This window comes from Eubalaena glacialis, chromosome 2 (genome assembly GCF_028564815.1).
Source record: "Eubalaena glacialis isolate mEubGla1 chromosome 2, mEubGla1.1.hap2.+ XY, whole genome shotgun sequence".
In the NCBI taxonomy this organism is placed as follows: Eukaryota; Metazoa; Chordata; class Mammalia; order Artiodactyla; family Balaenidae; genus Eubalaena; species Eubalaena glacialis.
Window position 1 is genome coordinate 104,041,562 of NC_083717.1, and position 27,081 is coordinate 104,068,642.

The window sequence follows — 27,081 nt, forward strand, 5'->3', positions numbered from 1 at the left end:
TTATTGCCATAAAATTAGTCATAAGACCATCTTAATAAATTTTTGAAAAGCATATTTATTAATGCATAATCTACACTCATTAAAATTCACCCTTTGTAGGTATATGGTTCTGTGATTATTGACAAATGTATACAATCATGTAACCACCATCAAAATCAAGATATAGAATATTTCCATCATCCCAGTAAGTTCCTTTATGTACTAAATCCCCAACTGCTACCTATAAGTCCAGGCAACAACTGATCTGATTTCTGTTTCTTTACTTTTGCCATTTCCAGACTATCATGTAAGTGGAATGAAATAGTTTGTCACTCTTTGTGTCTTTTGTAAGAGTAATCCATGTTCTTGCATGGATTTGAAGTCTGTCCTTTTATAATTGTTAACAATCTATTGTATCTATGTATCACAATTTGTTTATCGCTAGCTTATTGGTGTACATTTGTGTTGTTTCCTGTTTCAGGGAATTGTAATGATGCTATAAATATTTGCATAGGGATATTTACATGGATTTCTCCAACCCCCACTTTTTGGGGAAAATTCTTAGGAGAGGAATTTCTAGGTTGCATGTAAATATATGTTTAAAGTTATAAGAAACTGCCAGACAGTTTTCTAAGGGACTGTATCATTTTGCATCCCCACCAGCAAAGTAGGAGAATTCTGTTACTCATTATCACTTTCAATTTTGTTTACTTTTAAAATTTTAGTCAATTTGGTATATGTATAGTGGCATCTCATTGTGGTTTTAATTTGCATTTCTCTAATGAATAATAATACTAGAATTACCATATGACCCAGCAATCCCACTACTGGGTATATGCCCAGAGAAAATCATAATTCAAAAAGACACATGCACCCCAATGTTCATTGCAGCACTGTTTACAATAGCCAGGTCATGGAAGCAACCTAAACGTCCATCGACAGACGAATGGATAAAGAAGAAGTGGTATATACATACAATGGAATATTACTCAGCCATAAAAAGTAACGAAATTGGGTCATTTGTAGAGATGTGGATGGATGTAGAGACTGTCATACAGAGTGAAGTAAGTCAGAAAGAGAAAAACAAATATCGTATATTAACACATATATGTGGAACCTAGAAAAATGGTACAGATGAACCGGTTTGCAGGGCAGAAATTGAGACACAGAAGTAGAGAACAAGCGTATGGACACCAAGGGGGGAAAGCGGCAGGGGGGGTGGTGGTGGTGTGATGAATTGGGAGATTGGGAATGACATATACACACTAATATGTATAAAATAGATAACTAATAAGAACCTGCTGCATAAAAAAATAGATAAAATAAAATTCAAAAAAAAAATACTAATCATCTTTTCATGTGTTTATTGGCCATTTGTATATCTTCTTTGGTGAAGTGTTTGTTCAAATCTTTTTCTCCTTTTTAATTTTTAAATTAAAATTATTTCATATTCTGCTAATGTTTTATATCTTTATAGGCAATTACTTTGTGATTCTTGAATTCATTTTCAAGTCAGGATCTTAAGCTCTTTTTTTCCTGGATTTCTTGAACTGATGGTATCTGTGAGAATTATGCTGTGAAAAGCAAAACAGAAAGCTAACTAAAAGTCAAAAATTTGATGAGCAGTGAACACTATCATGACAAATGTTAGAACTCCATACTGTCAGTATGATTCTATAGTGTGCTTGCAGATCTTATGAAATCTAACATATGACTCTCAGAAAACAGAAAGTTAGAGATTGACTGCTTAAATATGTCTTAGACTTAAGATTTGGTCAGGTTCCAGGTGGGAGGCTGTATCCAATTGCTTTTTAGCTCTTTCTGCAATAAGGTTTTATCTTTATCAGGAGGAAAGATTTTTTTAAAATAAATGGTAGTTAAAAACAGGTAAGAAATGAGCAGGCCTCTTGTACTGCACCAGTTACTTATAACTCCATTGTAGAGTCACAGCAGTGCTAATCATCTGGAAGGGACCAAGGGAGGGCCTTATCATTGTATAACAGTGCACTGTATAGTATGTAATATGCATTTCTGTCTTTGGACATAATCTGAATTAAAATGCTACTATTTCATTGATAAATATGATATTTAAATTAGCAAATTAAAAATCACCATTATGTGTTAAAATTCCCTCTGATGACACTTCACTATGCAGAACAAGGTAATTACTTTGAGAAATCAGCTATTCCAAGGTAAATGGGCAGTTACAATATTTTATCAGGTAAATTACCCGTCACCATCAACATTCATCAGGGACTCATTTGGATTTTATTACAGGTTGATATTTACTTATTTGCCCAATTTTAAAAATTACAACTGTTGCACGATTACCCCAGGGCACAGCTGTAGAAAATTAGCACACTAATCACATTAATTATCATAAATAAAAGGTTATAAAAGAGCAGCAAGTAACAGCATAGAATTTTTTAAAAGCAACTTAAGACATCCCTAATAATACCTTAAATTTATATAGCACATTGAAATTGTCAACTCTCTTTTATCCCTATAGTTTTTAAGTTTAGAAACTCTGTCATAGGGATGCTATTATTGATACCATTTCAGAAATGAAGAAGCAGAAGCCTAAAACAGGTGTTTGGCTGAGCTAGGATGAAACAACTAGATAGGTTCAAAGTCAAGTCAAGAACTAAGTCTACTGAACTCCCAACACTCCATTTCCCCCCCTATATTTCTCTCTTTCAGTGATGAAGAGTAGAATATCATTTACCTTCTATACTCCAGTCTATCAACACCTTCAGTGAACTGAAGATCCAAAATATATCTTGATCTGCTTGCCTCTTTCCACCTCCAGTGCCACCAGTCTAGTCTAAGCAAACATCATGTCTCGTCTGGACTACTTATCGTGATAACTCCCTTCCTTCTTGCCCCCATAAAATCCGTATTCTACAGAGTAACCAAAGTGATATTTTAAAAATGTAAATGAGATATAACATTTTTATACTTACAATGATCTATGGATCCATGTAATCTGACCGCCTCTCCAGTGTCATCTCCTATCACTCCCTACCTCCTCACTCTGCTCCCTTTTCTCTGACTGTTGAGCATGCCAAGATTGATCCTGCCTCTGAGTCTTTGTTGTTCTTATATTTTGCTCTGTTTGGAATGTTCTGTTTCCAGATTTTTGCAGAACATATTTCAAATTCCTCCTTCTCAGAGAAAGTTTCTTTGATAACTATACCTAATCTGGCTTCTCCTTGTTCCCTTTACTTTCCCTCATTCTATCCTCCAGTCATTCTTTGTCATATGATTCTTTTTTTATTTGTATAGCATATTTCTTTTGTTCTCGGGAATTACCTTATCCATGTATTTTTTTGCTTGTTTATTGTACATCAACTCTCATGCATTATAAGAACCATAAGAGCAGACATCTTGTATATCTTGGTCACTTCCTGTAACAGATGCTGTTCATCCTCCACTCATGTCTCTTAAGGCCATCCTGGAAATCACCTGCCCCTTCAGTTGACAGTTCCTATATATTCCAAAAAGCTTTCTACTTCAACACCTTCTGCCTGAGGGCATTCTCTGGGCATTCTTCCTGGCAAGCAAGAAACGCCAGAAAGTTGATGCTTCCAGGTACAACCCTCAATCAGTAAATAAAATCAGGAAATCATAAGTAAAGTACACAGTTTTCTCATTCCTCAGGTAGACAGTTATAAGGTCAAAATTATAGGCATGTTTTACATCTTTCAGAGTCTCCAGCTAACTGACCCTAGCTGCACACAATAGTAAAAGACTTATTCATGTACATTTCATTGGCTTTCATGTCCTTCTCTTTCCTTAATAAAAACAAAAAAGGTATTTATAAAATCATACCCATTTCCATACTGCAGTGCTTGATTGCATTCGTTAATCATTGTGTTGTCCCCTCTCCCTACTCTTTGTTTCTGTCTTCCTTTCTTTTTTCTATCCTAGCTTGTCTTGTCCACACTAATGATTTTCCTTTATAATTTCCTTCTCTGGTTCATAGTATTTTATCTTGCACCCATATGATGTTTAACCTTAATTTGTGTGTTTGTGTGTAAGGTGAGCACTGAATAATCTGGCACTTTGTCAACAATTCTTGTGGGGTATATTTACGTAAACATGGGAATGAATCCCTTGTGACATTCCTTTCTAATACCAAGGAACCAATTTTCATGACAAATACCTGCTGAGTCACTCCAGATGACTTTGGCTCCTTGTCCTCAGTATCCATGTGTTCCTCTTTTGTAGTTCAGTTTGTGGCCACCCCCCAAAAAGACTATATTTTCTTGCCTCCCTTGCAAAAAGGTGTGGCCCTGTGAATAAGTTTTGGCCAGAAGGATGAGAGCGAAGGAGATACGGGAATTTCACATTTATGCCTTTGAAAGGAACAAGTGTGTCTTTTTCTTTCCATGTTCTCTTTCTTTCTGGCTATAATAAGGATGTGGTGGTGCAACATTCTTGGGCAACATGGAAAAAAGGTTGGATCCTTGCAGCATGGCTAGAATTCCATCACAGTATCTGGTTTCTTATTACTCTGTGAAGCAGGCTGCCATACCAGTGTGGGCTTAACGTGAAGGAGATATAAACTACCTTGTTTCAACTAATCTTGTTTTACATCTTTGTTCCATGGAGCTGACCCATGGATGGTCCTAATGACTAGAGTTGTCCAGGAGATTTACATTCTCTCATCTCTCTCTTCGTTCATTCTCTGTCTCTCTTTTTCCCTATATATATGTTTTATGTATGTATAAAACATACATATATATTTTCATAATAAACTGGCACAGACCCATAAAAATCAAAACACATATAATCAGAACATGTGATATATAAAAAGAACATGCTATATTTCTTAAAAAATGATAGAGTATTTGGAGTGTTTTCTCCTCAAAATAATATATGTATTTATTCTCTTTGGGGTTATCTGTTAGGTCTATGCACAGGTATAATAGTACCTGGGGAAAATAGCAGTGACACATTCTATACTAGTGTTCTCCTCCCTTGTAGTCTAGGGGTCCCCAGCTTTATCCTTTTGACAGATGTTAATGTAGGATTTGAATTATGAGTAGTCTAACAATGGTTGAAAGATAGTAGTGTTTGACATAGTTGTATTAAAGTATCGCTGGAGAAATTATAACACATGAAAGTTAAAATTTATTTTGCTTCTTTGGTGGTTACCTCTAAGCTAGTTGTATAATACAGCCAAATTCACTCTCAGGTATTCTAATTCTGTTTTTAAAATTATAATAGAGAAACTCTACATGTTTGTGTGAATTATATATAAGAAAGACAACACTGTGATACTAAGTAGACTACCTCACAATTTTACAGCCCACTTCCACTTTCAGATCATGTCTTGAATGGATTAGAATGAAGCAAATGGAGTGTGTGAACGTGCTCCATTTTTCCTCGTGTACTCTTGTGGCTTAGGAATCTCTTGATATGGAGCACCTTGATGTGGTCACTTGTCTTCTGGCTTCCAGCTGGGTTATCAGTTATCGTTATCAGTGGTGAGCAAGGAAGGAGATAAAAGATCTCTCTCCCTTCTGGGTGGTCACAGGATGAGTCTTCCTCAAAAGAAAATCACTGTTCTTCAAGGTGGCTCTGTTCACACAGACATTTTGTCTCCAGGTTTTGATAAGTTTGTTACTCTCTGCCCTTTTTGGCCTAGAGACAGTACCAGCTACAGGGCACATACAGCATTATCCCTTTTGGTGTATTTACCCACAAGTTTTAAATAGCTCATTCATTATACTCTATTCAAATATCCCCATTTAAGTGTATCGTGTATTTTTTCCCCAGTACCCTGACTGGTACAGTTTGCAAATTCAGATTTTAATGAGTATTTCAAGGGAGATTTCTTTTTCTTTCTTTCTTCCTTCCTCCCTCCCTCCTTTCTTCCTTTCTTCCTCCTTCCCTTCCTCCTTTCTTTTTCTTTTCTTTCTTTCTTTCCTTCTTTCTTTCTTTCTTTCTTTTTCTTTCCTTCCTTCCTTCCTTCCTTCCTTCCTTCCTTCCTTCCTTTCTTTCTTCCTTCCTTCCTTCCTTCCTTCCTTCCTTTCTTTCTTTCTTTCTTTCTTTCTTTCTTTCTTTCTTTCTTTCTTTCTTTCTTTCTTTCTTCTTATGATTTTTTCACTTATTCTTGCACTTGTTTAAATATTACAGTAGATCCAGTAGTTAGAGCAGAAGAGATTTAGGATTGAAAATTATTATGCCAGATTGGAAAACCACATCATGCTAAGTTCTTTAAATTCATAAAAATACTTTGCTATACACTGAATTCATAAGAACCACAATCATTTTTATCTATTTCTGCTTTTTTGATTCCCAGAGAAACCATTTTTTCCCCTGATATCTGTTCTTTCCTCACAAGCCTTATTTTTGTTCTAGCTTAAATCAAACCTCTCCCAGACTTCTTTTTTGGAGGTAAACCTCCTCTTTAGATTAGCATGGAAAATTTTTTCTCTTATTTACCTCTCTTCAGTTTTATTTTATTTTTTGAGGTATTACATTCATAGAGTGAAATACATCTAAAATGTATATGCCTATTTAGCTAGCACCTTAATCAGGACGTGAAATATTTCCACTATCTCATTAAATTCCCTCATGCCCCTTTCCAGTCACTATTCCCCCAACCTAAGGCAAGCAGTGATTGGATTTCTATAACCAAGGTTATAGAAGGTATAAGGTTAGTTCTGCCAGTTCTTGAACTTCATGTAATTGGAACCACAGCATATGTAGTCTTGTGTCTGACTTCTTTCACTCTATATGTTTTTGAAATTCATCTATATTTCTGTGTTATAGGTACTTTGTTCTTTTTTATTGATGCACAGTATTCCATTGTATGAATATACTACTATTTGCTTATTCTTCTCTTGATGTACATTTGGTTGTTTTCAGTTAGGCTTTTCTTCTTGTACCTCACCTTTATTGTAATGTTGAATGTCTATGACAGTTAGCTGGTAAATTGGATTCTCCCTCCTATTAGTCTTCTCTCATCATCTGTCTCTAGTTGTGAACTCTGGGTTAATGTCTAAATATGACTCAGAATTTGACTTTTAAAAAAGGTAATCATTTTGATTCCCAAACAACACAAGATTGAGTATTGATAAACCACTTAACGGAACAATTATAAATTGACATAATTAATAAATGGACTTCATTACAAGTAAGAGCCTAAAAGAGTAATCTTTGGCTTTGGGGAAATAAGAAGTTAAAGTGATCCCCAGTAACATAAACGATACCACAATTACACCTCTGCTTTCCTGATTCAAAGCCACTGCATAAGATTTTGCAAGTTGTGTCCGCTCTAGGGATTCCCAACAGACAAGAGAAAGTGGAACATGATCGCACTAATGCTCTGTTCTCAAGCCCTTAGCCCTGGAGTAGGACTTCGTTCCCCAGTTTGCAGCAAGTAAAAGACCCTGTTTTCCAATTCTGTTAAGAATACTCAGTTTGGGGTAAGCCATGAGCCTGTGGAGTGCAGCTACCTGGAGGCTATGCCATTTCAAAGGTTCTACCCTTTGAAAAGCAAATGATTGTAATGAATATCATATTTTCATGAAGACTCTTAAAAGCGTATTACTTTTTTTTTTAAATTCCTGAAACCTTCGTGGAAGACAGTAATTTCAAAGCTCTGGGCAGTTTTCTGTCTTAAAGAGGTTGTAACATGAATTTACGTTTGAGGATTTCCTTTTTAATGAAAAAATTGCAAAACTATGGTCATTTAATTATGCAAATGTAAAGCAAGTATCCACCAATTATCCCTGAGAAAAGCATGAGTTAACTTAAAAAAGAATCCTTTTATTTTTAACAAACTTTTTTGGTGTTAGTGAATGTCAAAAGTTTTAATGTAGATTATTAAGAAATGTTAACAGATTATCCCTGGATTTCAAAAGAAATGGAAACTTTCCTCCTAAAAATCAGTGATAAAAGTGAAAAACCGGTGAATAGAAAGTTTAAGACCAGGAAGACAAGTATTCTGGTTAGTACATATGAATGGGAGTCTGACTATGCATATGTTCTGCTTTGTGGTCAGCTAATGGTTTCTTTCTTATGTAAGGATTTAGATTTCACCATCTCTGAAAATTTTCACTTAATCTTGGCGGGAATGTTTGTATTTTATCTTGTACAGCAAGTCTTTTATTAGATTGGCAACAGGTGCCACAGAGATTGCAAAAAAAAAAGATACGCAAGCCTGATTTTCACCCCATAGCAGTGGGAAAATAGTAAAAAGGAGATTGGGCTGGGTAACAGAAGCTCAACCTGGACCAGTCAGCTGGTGTCCTAGAATTGGCTGAGTACCCAGCTTTAGGATACAATATCCTGCAATTGTATGTGCTGGAATTATTCCATGGATACTCATCAAGTAGGTTCACCTCAGGACGTGGAGATGTGTGTCCTCTGAGAGCTTTGGAAATACTGAGCATAAATCTTTCTTGCAAGAGGAGACAAGAAATGAGGACTGGAAAGATGATCTGGGGCTCTGGCCATGAGGTGTTTTCCTCTCTGAATTTTGTGGTTATTGCCCTTGGAATAAGGGCAGTTAGAAAAGAATATGACATTTTGCAAAAAGTAATTCACTTTGTGCTTCAGGGCCGCACTCAGGAAACCAGGCAGGTGACAGCCTATTGGAAACTGTTAAGAATGGGCCTGGGTCTAAATTTGTGTGCTTGTGTCCTGGTCACATCTAGCAGCACTTCACTATCTGCACTGCACTAATATTTCTTCTTTTATTCTTGAACTTTTGTAAATCTTGTTTAAGTATTGCAGCATTGTCTCAGCTATCACTGTTGAGAATTCAGGAAAGTGTTTGTCTCTCATACAGAACAAAGTCATCCCAGATGTTCTAGCACATATGTATATGCTTCAAGAACCAGTGAGGTGGTCAGCAGTGGAGCCAGCCAAATGGATGGTTGAGCTGTAAGGAGCATCATAACAGATATGTGGTATATATAAGCCTACTCTGAGGTATCTAGAAAGTATTTGGGGAAGTAAGACTAAAGAACATATCGCTGCAGAGTAGTGGGATGGGATTCTGAGTTGTTGTAATTTCAGGACTACCAAATAATATGACCTTGCTTTGTAATTATAAACTGGTAAAACCTTGTCATGTATAACTATTTTCATTTAATTCTGTAATTTTTTAGAAGATAACCAATGAGGTTTGGTTTCTCCGTTCTTGACCAGGCTTGATTAGAATAAATGCGATGACTTCTGCATCAGCTTCCTATCTTTTCATAATACCAACCAGAGTGGGGGCTGGGGTATGGGTGGAAATACAAGATTGTATAAATTCAGATTATATTATTTTCTACTTCCATTCATTTATACATAAGTGAAATCCAGTTAAAACAAACATAAAGGGCAGCCTCCTGAGAGAAAAGAATCTTAAGGGCTCTCAAAAATGGGCAATTTGTAAGCAAGGGGTAATCATCAGCATCATCAATTTATAAGAATAGCTACCATTTATGGAGTACTTACTTTTTTGCTAATATGCTTTGCGTATTTTATCTGTAATCCTTTTTACAACAATGTGGATGAAGTGTTGTTATTCTTATTTACTGATGACAAAGACGAGGCTCAGAGATGTTAAACGACTTGCTAAACATAGCACAGCTAATAAGTGACTGTATAGAGATTCAAGCTAAATTTGGGCTGGATCTAATACCAATGAGTTCGGCCAGCCAGGGTGCTGCCAGAGAGTTTTGTCTAGATTATATATCTGTGAGTTCTTTGGCCTTTTTTTTCTTTTCATTTTTATTTCATAAGTTAACCAAGCTATCTTCTTTCCATAATACTGTCTATGACTCACTCATCCAAATGATAAGTCTGATTTGTCATTACCTATGGATATATCTCTTGAATACCACTTAAGTTAGCTCATGATTTCCAGTGAGTAGCCAATCTCTTTCTTTTCATTGAGGAGAGGCTAGAGGTTCTTTGACTGACATAATATCACTTGCCACATCAGTTCCTAAATTATTTGAATTGTTTGCCTTATGCATCTCCACTCACAGCTAATCGGAAGTTGACTAGAGTTAGGATCAATGAGATACGAATTAAATCAAATTATCCCTTTATTTAAATCATTAGTCAGAAAGATTCGATTTATGTCTTTCTTTCCCCTACTCCACCAGAACTGTTTACTTGACACAATCTAAGTCATAATACATAATTTTCACAACTCAGACAAGAATGCCAATTTAATTTTTAGAAGCTACACAGTGTACATTTGCAGTGATTTATAATGTTATTTTATCAGATTAATTCTACAGCTGCGTTAGAAAACTGCACGTCTAGATTTGCACACCTAGACAGTTTTACATTCATCATCTTCAAAGCAGTTTCGTCGAGAAAGGGGCATTTTTCACAAGGGTTGGTTTGAGCTGTTTCTTAGAGGAGCTGCTTGAATTTTACATAAATGAAGTCTCAAATACGGTGCAAAACTTTACTAAAATACTCTGAAACAGAAAGGTCACTTTTGAGTTATACTGCCAGGGTAGGTTTTCTTTCTTTCATGCCATCTTGTCATTAAGTCTCAAATGAATGGAGGCTAGTACATAAAAATACAAATAGTTATTTGCTAGGTACTGTGCTGATCGCTTCGCCTCCATGATTTTATTTAATTCTTATACCCACATTCAGAAGCAGGTTTTATTATCCCTATTTTATTTATCAGAACAAAACAAAACAAAACCAGACACAAGGAGGTAAGAGGTAATGTGTCAAAAGCCACAATGTAGGGCTTCCCTGGTGTCGCCGTGGTTAAGAATCCGCCTGTCAATGCAAGGGACACGGGTTCAAGCCCTGGTCCGGGAAGATCCCACATGCTGCGGAGCAAATAAGCCCATGCACCACAACTACTGAGCCTGCGCTCTAGAGCCCGTGAGCCACAACTAGTGAAGCCCGCACACCTAGAGCCCATGCTCCGCAACAAGAGAAGCCACCTCAATGAGAAGCCTGCGCACCACAACGAAGAGTAGCCCCTGCTCGCCGCAACTAGAGAAAGCCCACGTGCAGCAACGAAGACCCAACACAGCCAAAGATAAATAAGTAAATAAATAAATAAATAAATAAATAAATTTATATTAAAAATAAGCCACAATGTAAATTTGATTCAGATCTATGTTAGTATGACTCTAAAACCCATTCTTTAGCCACCATGTTGTGTGCTTTTCTGGGCCAAACTTGACATCTAACTCATTATTTCTCACTGTTTTACTTAAATGGTTGCACTACCCCTTCTTTGCATCTTCTCTCCTTGATTTGATCCACAGCATTCCTGAAAGTTATTTTACTCTTTTGAAATTTAGCAGTTTTTAAAACTGCTGCAATTTGACAAGAAAGAAAAGAGGGGAAAATAGGTCAATCTAGCCTACTTATTTACCAAAGTAAAACAAAAAGGATATACCCATTTTATGTCTGAGACAAGTTAATGTTCAAAAATATTAAGTTACTTATTCAGGTATCAACAAGGACAACTAGGGCAGGCAAAGGAGGCTGATGTCTCTCTTTTCATTTTAAAACTTTGGAAAATATATGTTGTCTTTGTCCTTGTGAGACTGAACAGTAAATTGCATTGATTTCAAAGATATATTCTTTAACAACAGTAGATATCACTTAAAACTTACTGTACAGGGAGTGGACAGGCCCTCCTGACAGAGTGGACAGGACCTCCAGTCAGAGATATGTATAACACACTGACTTACTGTGACCTAGGAAAGGCTGCCAAGGACGTCTTCAACAAAGGATATGGGTTTGGCATGGTCAAAATAGATCTGAGAACCAAGTCATGTAGTGGAGTGGAATTTTCTGCATCTGGTCATGCTTACACTGATACAGGGAAAGGATCAGGCAACCTAGAGACCAAATACAAGATCTGTAACTATGGACTGACCTTCATCCAAAGGTAGAACACAGACAGTACTCTTGGGACAGAAATCTCTTTGGAGAATAAGTTGGCTGAAGGGTTGAAACTGACTCTTTTGATACCATATTTGTACTGAACACAGGAAAGAAGAGTGGGAAATTGAAGGCCTCCTATAAATGGGATTGTTTCAGTCTTGGCAGTAACTTTGATGTAGATCTTCCTGGACCAACCATCTATGGCTGGGCTGTGTTGGCCTTTGAAGGTTGGCTTGCTGGCCATCAGATGAGTTTTGACACAGCCAAATCCAAACTGTCTCAGAATAATTTCACCCTGGGTTACAAGGCTGCAGACTTCCAGCTGCACACTCATGTGAATGATGGCACTGAATTTGGAGGGTCAATCTACCAGAAAGTGAACGAGAAGATTGAAACATCAATAAACCTTGTGTGGATGGCCGGCAGTACCAACAGCCATTTTGGCATTGCTGCTAAGTACAGGCTGGATTGTAGAACTTCTCTGTCTGCTAAAGTAAATAATGCCAGTCTGATTGGACTGGGTCATACTCAGACCCTTCGACCAGGAGTGAAACTGACCCTGTCAGCAATAATCAATGGAAAGAACTTTAATGCAGGAGGGCACAAGGTCAGGCTGGGATTTGAACTAGAAGCTTAATGTGGTTTTGAGTAAAGCATCAGCTTTGTCCCTGGAAGTGAAGAGAAATGAACCCACTATGTTTTGGCTTAAAATTCTGTGTAATTTCAGAAGTGTGAACTTTTATTCTTCCAAAGAAATATAATCCTTCCCACACTGAGGGCTAGATATTGAGTCCATCCTAAGGGAGGTGCTTGAAGGCATGCCCAGAAGTTGTCATGTTTGTGCCACATTTCAGTTCAGTTCTGCGGTGTTGTTTTAAATGTTTTCCTCAGAGACGGTGTAGTGTCATGTAACAAAGGAGGTGACCCAACCCTCCGGTTGTCCATCATGTCCTGCATGTCCCACACCACTTTTTCAGTACCTTGTAATATATTGGCCTCTCTGTGGTAGTGGAATCTTTGGTTTTGCATCAGAGTAAAATAAAGTAAACCCATCACATTTAGAACATAAAAAAACAAACAAAAAACAAAAGTACTGTATAAAAAGATAAAGTTTAGAGGTCACCATCTCTAAAAAGGAAGGATGGACTTTGATTTCCTAAGATTAGGATCCAAAATACAATGTGTATCATAGTACGTGAAGCTAGGGTAATAATGAAAAGGAAAGAAAATGGAAGCAATTATTCCTTTTATTCATAGTCAGAAGTTACACATAAAAGACTTTATAATGCATTAATGGAATAAATATTAAATACAATGGATGGGTATAGGGAGATTTTTCAAGAAAAAATTAATATAATGTGTTAAATTCGAAGAATTCAACAAAGTGTTAAATCTATTTAAAAGTAGCTATGTAATAGTACCATCATAAAATTTTTAATTACCCCTAAGAGTTCATGGTAATTGAATCACTGAATGAAAATGCAAACTGTTTTCTGAAGATTTCTTACAGTTAGGTAATACATGAAAACAAATGTGCAGTTAGTATAAGTCAGAAAATTTTTAAAAATTTGTCAAGAAACCCTGCAGTCATCTGAATAGGAAAGAAAAAATCCATCCAAATAAGAAGAATGAAAAAAATTTTAAGTAATGTTACTAAATAGACAAGTTTCTGGAAAATCTCAAATGACTAATGATGACATAGCACTCATTAAACAGAATTGATACTATTCTAACACCTTGAAAAATGAGGAACAAATTTAATTAGATGGTAATAAATCTTAGTTTTAAAATGTGAAATAACATTATTGTATTTTCTAGTATCTTGGTTTCTTCTGACATCATAAATAAACCACACAAGATATACGACAACACTCAAAAATGACACATTATCATTCTCTTTACTTATTATATTATTGGTATTAGAAGTCTATTAGACACAGCTAATCTGTCCCTAACACTTTTACCTTCCTCAATTTGTATTCAGCTTCAGAATGCGAAACCCATTTATCCCCATCTGTGGCTAGCCTTGACTGCTTTCTCTGTCTGCTTCATTCTGGCAGTTTGGGCACCCCAACTAAGTAAAAATGTTCTGTACTGATACTTCAAATTCATAGAAAGATGATGAAAATGAATTTCTCAATTCTGTACAAAGATACAGACAACTAAAAATACCCTATTTTGGTATTGCTATACAGTTTTACAAAGGTGGATAACCAGTTTCAAGTTTTATATGCTACTGTGAGTATCTCACTTTGTTTCATTCATTCTTCATGGTTTTTGTATTTTTAATTCCATATATATGGAAGTAGAAAATACATAATATACATAATATAATGTATTATTATGTAATATATTTTGTATTTATATAAATTTATATTTATAAATCATATATACATTTAAAAAAAATTCACATACCCTCAACTGTCTTTTGATTAATCTCAATCCAAAGGTAAACTACAGAATTTTAAAATGCGTAGAAGTTTAAGCCTATTTGATTAAAGAATGGTTTTCACAAAGATAAATATTATTTTGGTTATGTGTCTATAAGGTGTCTTTTGCAAATATTTTAATTTAATGACCTTTTATAGTTCTATCTGAGCCAATGAATCTGCATTGCTGAACTGGGTAAGAAACTTTGGAACATTTTAGAAATAGAGGTTGAAGAACTAAGTGTGTCTACAGATAAATATTCTTCAAAACAGTGATTGGTCTTGGTGGCAAAGCTTTGCTTTTGTGATAAAAATCTTATTAACAGTGTTTTAATTGAAACTTTTAATCTGAATGTTGTCTGAATCCTGTTAAATGTTGCTTTCCTGCCTCAATTCAAATTTTCTTAATCTTCATTTTCACGTTGAATATTGTTATACTGTCTGCCTCATTATTCTAAAGAAAGATGAAGTAAGCTATTAACATTCTGAACGGCCTATGAGATGTTATGATATAAAATGTCATTCATTTTTATGAGTTGGCTGTCAGTGTGGGCTGCAATAAAGTTATAATTCCTCCCTGGCATTATGTGATGCCTGATATTGCTGCAAAATCCTTATTAAAATTTCAATAATTGTAAATTAAAACAAAAGTAGATGGGGCTTTTATGAAATGGTTGTTTCTGAAAGTCAGGTGGTACAGAACAGGGCTCTACAAGATTGACATTATTTGCTTTGTAGCTTCAAATCATCATAATTCCACTGTTATTTTCTTTACTGAAAAAAAAAAAATTGGACTCAGAATCATTCGAAACTTTCAGTTGCAGAACCTGGTTTGCTTATACTGAGAGAAAAGTGAGATGACAAAGCTGTATCGTTGCTTCACCAAGTCTACCCTTAAATTGCTGCATGATGTCATTTGCCAGAGAACCTGAAAGTTGTAATTTGAATAGATTTTTCTATTTAAATATTTGGAAGGGAAGGGGCAGTCAGTGTTTTACATGTCATCTCATGGCCTCATTAAACGTATGTTAATGTAGCATTCAGCTTGCAAATTTCCTCACACAAAATAGAAAACAACTACAAGAAAGATTCTCCTAGGACAGATAAAGCTGTATTATTTAAGCATGTTACCAAAAGAAGCAAACCATCATTCAAAACAAAGGAATTTATACTCAGAGTTCTCGCGTGTATTATTTATGAAAAGTATGTAGTTGCAAAGATAAGAACTATTTTATTGTTTATTTTTAATTTTTTCATTGAAGTATAGGAAATATTTTAAATTAAGTAGATGATAAATGTCATTGTAATGAATGTGATTGGAAAAGAGTATATAAAGGAAGAGTAGTAATTTGTGTCATATGTTTCATAGCATTTATTTTCATCTCTATCATCTTAAATTACTGTAGCTTGAGGATAGAAATTTGGTGCTTTTAAAGATTTGTCTAACTTTAGTGCTAGTAAGATGCTATACTCAGAGTGAACTTGACAAATTTGAAATATGATTTGTGTGACAGTATAAAGGCAGCCTACCTAAAAATAGCTTCATCCACTGAGCTGTCATGGCACCTTAAATTCTACCACTTAATAAAGAATCTTTATTATGAATCTTTATCTTTATTATGAATCTTTACCCATGAGTCTTTCTTATTCACTAATATTGTAGTAGTGTTTTGTTTTTTGTTGTTCTGTTTTGTTTTATTCTCCATTGGACGTGTGGGTTGGTGAGATCTTCCACTGCACTTCAGAATATTCGTATCTTCTGGCCACCACAGTTGCCATTTCCATGGCTTCTATCAAGTGAACCTAGTTGCACCTGGCGATGGTATGGATAATTGAGAAAGTATAAAAAATATCATGGAATCAGCAAAAAATATGCCAATTCTATGAAGATTCAATAGAGTAACAGCCTAGTTCCATCTGTAGGTGTAATCCATGGATCATGTGCATTGGAATCATCTGGAATGCCTATTAAAATGTTGATTTCAGGATCCTACCTCAGAGCTACTGAGGTAGAATTTGTATGCAGTTTGCTTGATGATTAGCATGTTACAAACTCCAAGATGATTTCAGTGGACATGGAAGCTTATTTTAGTGGTATAAATATTTGTCAGTGATGGCTCCTATGTTGCTTTGAATCCAACGGTAACCTTTGTTCAAAAAATACATCAGGGCACACTATAGAAACAATTTTCAAACCATTCAAGAATAGACCAGTAATTTTGTCATGAAAATCAACTTGTCAAATACTTCTTCTTTTCCCATTTATTTTATTTAAAAAATGTGTTGCTTCTAGATTGAGCCCCTTAGCCTTGACCCTGTGGTCATCATCTTGCAGGACCATTTCATTTACTATTTCTGAGCATTTGAGGAGGCAATGTAGAGCAGTAGATCATAGTTAGAACATGTACTGGTCAGTGTCCCAGCAGAAAACAGATGGTACACTAGATAGTTGGGCATGAGGGATGGGGCTAGGGACGGAGGTCATAAACTTTAAGAAGGCACTCACTCTGAAGTTTGTGAAAGCACCCTAGGTGCAACTGTCCGTTAAAGGACTAGTGTAATACCTAGGATTTCCAGAGTAATGACGTCAGGGGAATAGTTACTAGAACTCAGAGAGTATATGGCACCTAACAGAAGTTGTAACCTTTGATAGAGGAAGGCCTGATGCCAGCAGCCACCTTACAAGGAGGAAACCAGAGTAATAAATATGCAGATATCCCTCTTCTGCCTTCTTTTATTTGCTGAACTTAACCAGAAGCTGGAGGGAAAGAGAAATCTTCACTGGAGTCCATACTCCAAGTCAGCTTTCCAGGGTCCCAGCAGGGTGGGGAAGACTGGGAAGTGGATCTGTGGTGAGGGAGACAAAAGGCACTGGGACAAGATAAAGAGTCAGAGTGCCTGGGCTTCCCAGTTCTCCACTGTCTATCTTAACGTCTTAGGGCCTTGCTCATCTCATCTACATGCAGGAATAATAGCATCTGCCTCATAGAGTTATTTTTAGGATTAAATTAAATAATACCTATAAGGACTTTATTTATTTACTTAAATTTTTATTGGAGTATAGTTGATTTACAATGTTGTGTTAGTTTCAGATGTACAGCAAAGTGAATCAGTGATACATATACATATATGCACTCTTTTTTAGATTCTTTTCCCATATAGGCCACTACAGAGTATTGAGTAGAGTTCCCTGTGCTATACAGTAGGTCCTTCTTAGTTATCTATTTTATATATAGTAGTGTGTATATGTCAATACCAATCTCCCAGTTTATCCCTCCCCCTCTTACCCCCGGTAACCATAAGTTTGTTTTCTATATCTGTAACTCTATTTCTGTTTTGTAGATAAATTCATTTGTACCTTCTTTAGATTCCGCATGCATCATAACTGATATCATACGATATTTGTCTTCGTCTGACTTATGTCACTCAGTATGACAATCTCTAGGTCCATCCATGTTGCTGCAAATGGCATTATTTCATTCTTTCTAATGGCTGAGTAATATTCCATTGTATATATGTACCACATCTTCTTTATCCATTCATCTGTCGATGGATATTTAGGTTGCTTCCATGTCTTGGCTATTCTAAACAGTGCTGCAGTGAACATTGGGGGACATGTATTATTTCAGACCATGTTTTTCTCCAAATATATGCCCAGGAGTGGGATTGCAGGATCATGTAGTAGCTCTATTTTTTAGTTTTCTACGGAACCTCCATACTATTCTCCATAGTGGCTGTACCAATTTACATTCCCACCAACAGTGTAGGAGGGTTCCCTTCTCTCCATACCCTCTCCAGCATTTACTCTTTGTGGACTTTTTGATGATAGCCATTCTGACTGGTGTCTGGTGATATCTCATTGTAGTTTTGATTTGCATTTCTCTAATAATTAACGATGTTGAACATCTTTTCACATGCCTCTTGGCCATGTGTATGTCTTCTTTGGAGAAATGTTTATTTAGGTCTTCTGCCCATTTTTTGATTGGGTAGATTTTTTTTTTTGATATTAAGCTGCATGAGCTATTTGTAAATTTTGGAGACTAATCCCTTTTAGGTTGCATCGTTTGCAAATATTTTCTCCCATTCTCTGGGTTTGTTCATTTTGTTTATGGTTTCCTTTGCTGTGCAAAAGCTTTTGAGTTTAATTAGTTCCAATTTGTTTATTTTTGTTTTTATTTCCATTATTCTGGGAGATGGATTAAAAACGGTATTGCTGTAATTTATGTCAGAGAATGTTCTGCGTATGTTTTCCTCTAAGAGTTTTATCGTGTCTGGTCTTACATTTAGGTCTTTCATCCATTTTGAGTTTATTTTTGTGTATGGTGTCAAAGAGTGTTCTAATTTCATTTTTTTACATGTAGCTGTCCAGTTTTCCCAGCACCATTTATTGAAGAGACTGTCTTTCCTCCATTATATAGTCTTGCCTCCTTTTTCGTAGATTAATTGACCATAGATGTGTGGGTTAATTTCTGGGCTTTCTATCCTGTTCCATAGACCTATATTTCTATTTTTGTGCCAGTACCAAACTGTTTTGATGACTATAGCTTTGTAGTATAGTCTGAAGTCAGGGAGCCTGATTCCCCCAGGTCCATTTTTATTTCTCAATATTGCTTTGGCTATTCAGGGTCTTTTGTGTCTCCATACAAATTTTAGGATTTTTTGTTCTAGTTCTGTGAAAAATGCCATTGTTAATTTGATAGGGATTGCATTGAATCTGTAGATTGCTTTGGGTAGTGTAGTCATTTTGGCAATATTGATTCTTTCAATGCAAGAACATGGTATATCTTTTGATCTTTTGTGTTGTCTTCAATTTCTTTCATCAACATTTTATACTTTTCAGAATACAGGTTTTTGTCTCCTTAGGTAGGTTTATTCCTAGGTATTTTATTCTTTTTTACATGATCGTAAATGGGGTGGTTTCTTTAATTTCTCTTTCTAATCTTTTGTTGTTAGTGTATAGAAATGCAAGAGATTTATGTGTATTAATTTCATAACCTGCAACTTTACCTAATTCATTGATGAGCTCTAGTAGTTTTCTGGTAGCATCTTTAGGATTTTCTACATATAGTATCATGTTGACTGCCAACAGTGACAGTTTTACTTCTTCTTTTCCAATCTGGATTCCTTTTCTTCTCTGATTGTTGTAGCTAGGACTTCCAAAACGATGTTAAATAAAAGTGGCTAGAGTGGACATTCTTCTCTTGCTCCTTGCTCCTGATCTTAGAGGAAATGCTTTCAGCTTTTCACTTTTGAGTATGATGTTAGCTGTAGGTTTGTCATATATAGCCTTTACATGTTGAGGTATATTTCCTCTATGCCCACTTTCTGGAGAGTTTTTTTCATAAATCAGTGTTGAATTATGTCAAAAGCTTTCTCTGCATCTATTGAGATGATCATATGGTTTTTATTCTTCTAATTTGTTAATGTGGTGTATCACACTAATTGATTTGCAGATATTGAAAAATCCTTGCATTCCTGGGATAAATACCACTTGATCATGGTGTATGATCCTTTTAATGTATTGTTGGATTCTGATTGCTAGTATTTTGTTGAGGATTTTTGTGTCTATGTTCATCAGTGATATTGGCCTGTAATTTTCTTTTTTTGTGGTATCTTTGTCTGCTTTTGGTATTAAGGTGATAGTGGCCTCATAGAATGAGTTTGGGAGTTTTCCTTCCTCTGCAATTTTTTGGAACAGTTTCAGAAGGATGGGTGTTAAGTCTTCTCTAAATGTTTGATAGAATTCGCCTGTGAAGCCATCTGGTCCTGGACTTTTGTTCGTTGGGAGTTTTTAAATCACAATTTCAATTTTAGTACTTGTGATTGGTCTGTTCATATTTTTTATTTCTCCCTGGTTCAGTCTTGGAAGGTTGTATCTTTCTAGGAGTTTGTCCATTTCTTCTAGGTTGTCCATTTTATTGGTGTAGAGTTGCTGGTAGTAGTCTTTTATGATCCTTTGTATTTCTGTGGTGTCCACTGTAACTTCTTTTTCATTTCTAATTTCATTGATTTGAGTCCTCTCCCTTTTTTTCCTGATGAGTCTGGCTAAAGGTTTATCAATTTTGTTTAACTTCTCAAAGAACCAGCTTTTAGGGTCATTGATTTATGCTATTGTTTTCTTTGTCTCTATTTCATTTATTCCTGCTCTGAGCTTTATGATTTCTTTCCTTCTACTAACTTTGGGTTTTGTTTGTTCTTCTTTCTCTAGTTGCTTTAGGTGTAAGGTTAGGTTGTTTATTTGAGATTTTTCTTGTTTCTTGAGGTAAAATTGTACTGCTATAAACTACCCTCTTAGAACTGCTTCTGCTGCATCCCATTGGTTTTGGGTCATCATGTTTTTGTTGTCATTTGTCTCTAGGTATTTTTTTGATTTCCTCTTTGATTTCTTCAGTGATTCATTGGTTATTTAGTAACATACTGTTTAGCCTCCATGTGTTTGTGTTATGTTTTTTTCCCCTGTAATTGATTTCTAATCTCATAGTATTGTGGTTGGAAAAGATGCTTGATATGGTTTCAATTTTCTGAGATTTACCGAGGCTTGCTTTGTGGCCCAGCATGTGATCAATTCTGGACAATATTCCATGTGCATATAAGAAGAATGTGTATTCTGCTTTTGTCAAACGTTCTATAAATATCAGTTAAGTCCGTCTGCTCTAATGTGTCATATAAGGCCTGTGTTTCCTTATTGATTTTCTGTCTGGATGGTCTCTCCATTGATGAAAGGGAGGTGTTAAAGTCCCCCACTATTATTGTGTTAGTGTCAATTTCCCCTTTTACAACTGTTAGCATTTGCCTTATATATTGAGTTGCTCCCATGTTGGGTGCATATATTTACAATTGTTATATCTTCCTCTTGGATAGATCATTATGTAGTGTCCTTCCTTGTCTCTTGTAACAGTCTTTAGTTTAAAGTCTATTTTGTCTAATATGAGTATTGCTAGTCCAGCTTTCTTTTGATTTCCATTTGCGTGGAATATCTTTTTGCATCCCTGCACTTTCAGTCTGTATGTTTCCCTAGGTCTGAAGTGGTTCTCTTGTAGGCAGCATATGTATGAGTCTTGTTTTTGTATCCATTCAGCCAGTCTCTATATTTTGGTTGGAGCATTTACTACATTTACATTTAAGGTAATTATCAATATGTGTGTTCCTATTGCCATTTTAAAAATTGTTTTGGGTTTTTTTTTTTTTTAATTAATTAATTTATTTATTTATTTTTTGCTGTGTTGGGTCTTCGTTTCTGTGCGAGGGCTTTCTCTAGTTGTGGCACGCGGGGGCCACTCTTCATCGTGGTGCGCGGACCTCTCACTATCGCGGCCTCTCTTGTTGCAGAGCACAGGCTCCAGACGCGCAGGCTCAGTAGTTGTGGCCCACGGGCCTAGTTGCTCCGCGGCATGTGGGATCTTCCCAGACCAGGGCTCGAACCCGTGTCCCCTGCATTAGCAGGCAGATTCTCAACCACTGCGCCACCAGGGAAGCCCTTGGGTTTGTTTTTGTAGGTCTTTTTCTTCCCTTCCTCTTTTGTTCTCTTGTGGTTTGATGACCCTCTTTAGTGTTGTGTTTGTGTTACTTTTTCTTTTTTTTCTGTGTATCTATTTTAGTTTTTCAGTTTGCATTTCCCATGAAGTGATGATATAGCAGTCTTTATATTTATAAGGCTGTTTTAAGTTGCTGGTCTCTTTCCCGCATAGAGAAGTTCCTTTACTTTTGCTGTAAGCTTGTCTGGTGGTGCTGAATTCTCTTAGCTTTTGCTTTTCTGTAAAGCTTTTGATTTTTCTGTCGAATCTGAATGAGAGCTTTGATGAGTAGAGTATTCTTCATTGTAGATTTTTCCTTTTCATCACTTTAAATGTATCATGCCACTCCCTTCTGGCCTGCAGAGTTTCTGTTGAAAAATCAGCTGATAACCATATGGGGATACCCTTGTATGTTATTTGTTGCTTTTCCCTTGTTGCTTTTAATATTTTTTCTTTCTATTTAATTTTTGTTAGTTTGATTAATATGTATCTTGGTGTGTTCCTCTTTGGGGTTATCCTGTATGGGACTCTCTGTGCTTCCTGGACTTTGGTGACTATTTGTTTTCCCATGTTAGGGAAGTTTTCAATTATAATCTCTTCAAATATTTTCTCAGGCCCTTTCTCTTGTTCTTCTTCTGGGACCCCTATAATTCGAATGTTGGTGTGTTTAATGTTGTCCCAGAGGTCTCTGAGACTGTCCTCATTTCTTTTCATTCTTTTTTCTTTATTCTGTTCCATGGCAGTGATTTCCATCATTCTGTCTTCCAGCTCACTTATTCATTCTTCTGCTTCAGTTTTTCTGCTATTGATTCCTTCTAGTGTATTTTTCATTTCAGTTATTGTTCATCTCTGTTTGTTTGTTCTTCAGTTCTTCTAGGCCTTTGTTAAACATTTCTTGTATCTTCTCAATCCATGCCTCCTTTCTCTTTCTGAGATCTTGGATCATCTTTACTATCATTACCTTGAATTTTTTTTCAGGTAGATTGCATATCTCCTCTTCATTTAGTTGTTACTGTAGGTTTTTATCTTGCTTCTTTAACTGCAACATATTTCTTTGTCACCTCATTTTGTCTAACTTACTGTGTTTGTGGTTTCCTTTCCACAGGCTACAGGACTGTAGTTCCTCTTGCTTCTGGCTTGTGCCCCCTGGTGCATGAGGTTGGTCCAGCGGCTTGTGCCACTATCCTCTTGATAGGGGGTTTGACTGGTGTTGTGGTGACCAGAGCATGCCCTGGATATTGAGTGGGGCCGCCCCTTTGCTCTGTGGCTGTCACTGCCCTGTCAGGGACGGGGTCTGCTCACTAGTTGTTTGAGTAGAGGCCCCCTGATCTGTTTCTTAACAGTGTTTCTTATCTACGGTGTGAGGTAGGCAGGATTGGAGCACTCCCACTGGGAGAGAAGCCACTGAGTATTACTCCTCTGGATCTGTTCACCTGTGAATATACTCTGTTATGTCCCCTTTTGCCCATTGTGTAGGCTTACAAAATACACTGGTGTTGGCACTGCTCTCAGTCCCACCTTAACTGAGGATATGCCAGCAATTGGCCCTGGTGACTCCCAGGCATTGTTTTCACCGGGCCACCAGCACAGATCTGCTGAGGTCATGTCCCAGGACTGCAGTAATCATGCACCTGGAACCACTGTGGGAGCTAAGGAGGCAGCTTAGACTCTTGCCTGGCCCAACCCCCATGTGTACCTGCCCACAAAGCCTACAGCTGCTAAAGCCAGACCCATCACAGCTGCAGGAGCACTTGTTGTCCTTTCCGATTTTTCGCAGGCACTGAATTTAGGAAACCATCAGGGATGGTGTAACTCTGTGGTCTGCGCAGCTGTGAGGAGAGATTTCAACTTTTCTTCCTTAGTCACATGGCCATTGGGGCTCAGCTGTGGTTTCACCCTCACCTCTGCCTGTGTTCCTCCCACCAGAGTTGGATCCAGAGGTTGCTGGAGAACACGAGCCCATCAGGCAGGAAGAAGCCAAGGTGGTGATGGGGGTGAGCAGGCCACAGGCGGGAGGGTGCTGGCATAGCAATTGGAAAACGCGAGCCCATCAGGCAGTGATCGGGGTAAGTGGGTCATCCAGGCGTGGGGGGGGGGTGATGGAGGAGGAGACGGCAGGGGCGTGTGAGCCAACTCTGGCAGGAGCCCTCCTTAGTGCCTGTGGAGGCAGGGGCCAGTGTGTGAGGAGAGATGCTGCAGTGGGCACCGCTCTTTGCGTGTCACTCAGTAGTGGAGCTTTGCTTCTGTAGCAGTCCAGGCTTCCTCCACAAGAAGTCCTGGTTGCGGAACCCCTCACTCCCGTCCCCTCGGGCCATCTCCTCACAGCCAACAGCAGTCCCTCCCCAGGTCTGCTCTCCAAACCCCACATTCCAGCTCCCAGCCCCTGTGCACACTGACGGACACCTGTCTCAGTCTGGGGCATGCAGTGCTGTGGCACAGACCATCTTTGTAGGTCTCACTCTGTCCTGCCTTCCACAGACCAGTTGCTGGGCTCTCCTCCAAGCCCCCAAAGCTCCCCTTCTGTCCCAGCTGATCTCCCTGCTAGTGAGGGGGCTTCCTCAGGTGTGGGAATCTTTTCTCACCTTAGCTCGCTGCCAGGTACGCAGGTCCCATCCTGCTTCCTCTCCTCTTCCTTTTCCCTTTTTCTTTCTTCCATCCCACCTGGTTACATGGGGATCTTTCTTGTCCTTTTTGGTGTCACAGGTCCTCTGCTAGTGTTCAGCAGGTGCTCTGTGAGAATTGTTCCATTTGTAGATGTATTCTTGATGTGTTTGTGGGGAGAGATTAACTCTACATCATCCTACTCCTCCGCCATCTTGGAAAGTCAGCCCTATAAAGACTTTAAACAGGACCTGCCACATATAAATCATGAAATAAATGTTACTCAGTATTATTTTTAATAGTGTTACAATGGATTCAGGAATTTCAGGTGAGATTCAAAGCATTTAGTCTAATTACGGTATATCAGAGAGCATGTAGTAATCACTTCCTACAGGCAAGAATTGCCAACCTAAAGGACTAAAGGGGAATGAAATGTCTCCCAATGGAATGTGGTGTGTCTTCCCTTTCACAAAAATTCTTTGTGTCTCTCTGTTGTCACTTCAGTCACTTTTTAAAAAAATGCATTTTAAAATTTTTTATTAAGGTAAAAATTGTACATAATAAAATTTGCCCTTTTTAAATGTATTGCTTGATGACTTTTGACAAATGTTTATATGTATATAACCACCACCAAAATCAAAGCATAGAATATATCCTTTACTCAGATTTTTCCTTCCTGCCAGTTTTCAGTCAGTCTTCTTTCCTCAACTCTTGCCTCCAAGGAAAGAACTGATATGAGTTGTGGTCTTGATAGTTTTGTCTTTCCTAGTTTGTCATATAAATGGGATCATAGTGTATATAGTCTTATTTTTTGTCTTCTTTCATTAGCCTAATGTTTTTTGAGATTTAATTCATGTTGTTATAAGTATCAGAGCTATATAACTTTGTATAGACAAGTAATATTTTATTGTATGGATATACTAAAATTTACTTATTGTGTTAGTCAGGGTTCTCCAGAGAAACAGAATCAGTAGGTTAGAGACGTGTGTGTGTACATATCTCCAATAGTGCGAGCTGATGGTGTAAATCCTGGTCTGAGTTGAAAGGCCCAAGAACCAGGAGCGCTGATGTCCTGTCTGAGGGCAGGAGAAGATGGATATTACAGCTAAGACAAAGAAAGTAAATTCACCCTTCCACTGCCTTTTTGTTCTTTCCAGGCCTTCAACAGATTGGACGATGCCCATCCACACTGGTGAGGGTTATCTTCTTTACTTAGTCTACCAATTCAAATGCAAATCTATTCCAGAAACATTCTCACAGACATACTCAGAATTAATGTTTTACTAGGTATTTGGACATCCCTCAGCCTGGTCAAGTTGACACATAAAATTAACTATCACATGTATCAATCAGTTGGACTGTTTCTAGTTCTTAGAAATTATGAATAAAGGTATTATTAATTTTCACGTATAGATCTTTGTGTAGACCTAAGTTTTTTTTCCTTCTTGTGTAATATCCAATAGTGAGATTTCTGAGTCATATGGTAAAATTATATTTTTCTTTAGAAGAAACAGACAAAATGCTTTCTAAAGTACTCTGACATTTTGTCTTTCAAACACGTTTTTGTTTTATTTTTTATTGTCTCTTTTCCCCCCTTTTTTAGTGATTGCTCTAGGGCTTACAATATACAGTATTAACTTATCTCAGTGCACCATCAAATGATATTATACCATTTTAGATGTAATGTAAGAATCTTATAACATTATACTTCTGTCTCTTTGGACTGTGTTGTTGTCCTATATATATGTTATAAAAGCCACAATATATAGTATTTTTTTTCTATTTGCTGGAAATTATCTTCTAAAGAGATTAAATATAAAGATAATATTTTTTATTTACTAACTCATTGCTAACTCTTTAATCAGTCCTAGTACTCTTCATTCTTAGTGTACATCTAAATTTCCATCTGGTATTATTTTCCTTTTGCCAAAGAACTTTTTAACATTTGTTATAGTGCAGTCCTGTTGGCAATAAATTTTCTCAGCTATTGTTTAGCTAAAAAAAAACCCCTTTATTACACCCTTTTTTTAAAAGATACTTTTGCTGTGTATGGAATTTTAATTTGACAGTATTTTCTTTTAGTACTTTAAATATTTTTTATTGTTCCATGATTTGGAAAGTGTATGATGAGAGGTGTGCTATAATTTTAATTTTGTTCCTCTGATTGAAATGTTTCACCCTATGGAAGTCTTCAATATTTTCTATTTATCTTTGGATCTTAGCCTTTTAACTATTAAATGTCTAGGAGTTTTTTTCTTTGAATTTATACTCTCTAGGGTCCATTGTGTTTCTTGTATTTGTGTATTATTGTCATATGTAAATATTGGAAAATTCTTGGCCATGATTTCTTTATCTCTTTAAATATTTCTCCTGCCCTGTTGTGTCTGTCTGTTTGTCTGTCTCTCTCTGGGATTGCAATTACAGATATATTATTATGTTTTATTTTGCCTCACAGATTTTGAATGTATTTTTTTTCCCTTTGTTGTTATTGTTAGCTAACTTGTTTGTTTTTTAGTCTTTTCTTTTTTCCCCTCTGTGTTTCTGTTGGGATCATTTCTATCAAACTATCTTAAAGTACAATTTTTCTTTCCTTTGCTGTGTCCAATCTGCTAATAGAACTATCAAAGGAATTCTTTAGGTCAGATATCATATTTTAAAAAATTTGTAACATA

The 27,081-nt window shown here is 36.7% G+C and overlaps 1 pseudogene; it reads left to right on the forward strand.

Moving 5' to 3' along the window:
• Positions 1–11,648: 11,648 nt before the first annotated feature.
• On the forward strand, positions 11,649–12,502 carry LOC133085230 (voltage-dependent anion-selective channel protein 3-like; annotated as a pseudogene).
• The last annotated feature ends 14,579 nt before the right edge of the window (positions 12,503–27,081 follow it).